Raw genomic sequence first — 1,536 nt, forward strand, 5'->3', positions numbered from 1 at the left:
TGGCTCAGGCTCGGCTCCCTGACGCGCCCAGGCCGTCCGAGCGTGGGCGTCCTACGGGGCCTCGAGGGGCTCTGCAGCCCTGGCCCCAGACCACCTGCGCTCTGGGGTGGGGGGGCCTCCAGGAAGGCCCGTGCAGTGGTCACCAACACCCTCCTGCCCAGCGCCTCCTTGACGACCCCATGACCCCAGGGTCACGACACCCATTTCACAGATGGACAAGCTGAGGCCCAGCTCAGGGAAACGAGCCTCCTGCCCGCAGGCAGGGGTCGGGCTGGGTCAGGTCTCAGGACCTGGGGTTCTGGCACGTTCGCCCAACCTTCCCTGATGGGCGGAGTGCCTACCTGCACGTGCAGGTACTGCTCTCAGTGCGGGACGTGCAGAGCGAGACAAGGTCTCAGGTGAGACACCTGGGACGCCGCCTGCCACCCCGAATGCCCCCGAGGGCCTCCCAACAGGAAGCGCAGGGAGGTGGCTCCGTTCCGTCGCTCCTTCCATTCCTCCAAGGCCAGGACGGCAGCCACTGCTCTCCCACCCGGAGGGGCAAAGAGTGGGAGCTGTACCCCCTTCACCCGGGAGGGCGACCCTTCCCAGAAGCCCCGGCTGCCTGCCCGCTCTCACTGGCGGGGAGTGAGTGATCAGTGCTCATTCCGAGCATCGTGGGAAGTTGTCAGCCCCGCCCCCCGCTCTAGGGTGAGGCAGAAACGTTCGCATTTTCAGAAGAGAGCTCAGGCTCCTGCAGCTGCACACCTCCACCCCTACCTGATGCCCAGGTAGCAGAGACAGGCTCAGGGCCCATCCCGGGATGTCTGGATGCCATGGCCAGGCAGGCAGTCCCCAGGCCAGGCCCCATGCTCACTGAGCCTGGCCAGGCCACATCCCACACCCGTCTGTCCGCCACCTGGTCCCCGGACCCAGGAAGTGTCTCCACCCATCCGACCACACCAGGCGGACTGAGGGTCCCTCCTGGGGGGACAGGCTACCTCTGCTCATCAGGGACGGCCCCGCGTGGCCCCACTGCATTCTCCAGCAGCCCGCGGGGCAGTGGGGTGGGCAGTCCTAGGCCCTCGTGGATTTGGGGAAACGGCTCAGGTAGGGTCCCCAGGTCCCCGGGCACACAACCCAGGGGTCAGAGCCGGCAGTGGACCGGGTCTACAAGAAGCCAGGCTCTCTCATGGTGGGTGGCGGTCTTACTCTTGTGTTAAAGCCAAAGACCATTTTATAAAACGTTCCCACTAATTCTGTCTCACATGAAGTAAACAGTAGACACAGAAGTGGTGCATCTGTGTTCAGTCCTAAAGGACAAATTAGCAGTAAAAGCAGTAGCAGCAAGAGCTGCTCCCACCAGGGGCTGCAAACCAGGGCTCTGGGCACTCAACAAATCCAGGGAAATACTTGGCTTGAGCCCATCTTTTTATCAATACATGTGCTTTTACATTTTGAAATAGTCTCATGTATACAGAGAAGATGCAGGTAGAGTACAAGACTGTTTTTTTTTTCTTACCTAAATTATTTGGGGACCACACTGACGACCCCGGA

Source organism: Kogia breviceps, chromosome 15, assembly GCF_026419965.1.
Source record: "Kogia breviceps isolate mKogBre1 chromosome 15, mKogBre1 haplotype 1, whole genome shotgun sequence".
In the NCBI taxonomy this organism is placed as follows: Eukaryota; Metazoa; Chordata; class Mammalia; order Artiodactyla; family Physeteridae; genus Kogia; species Kogia breviceps.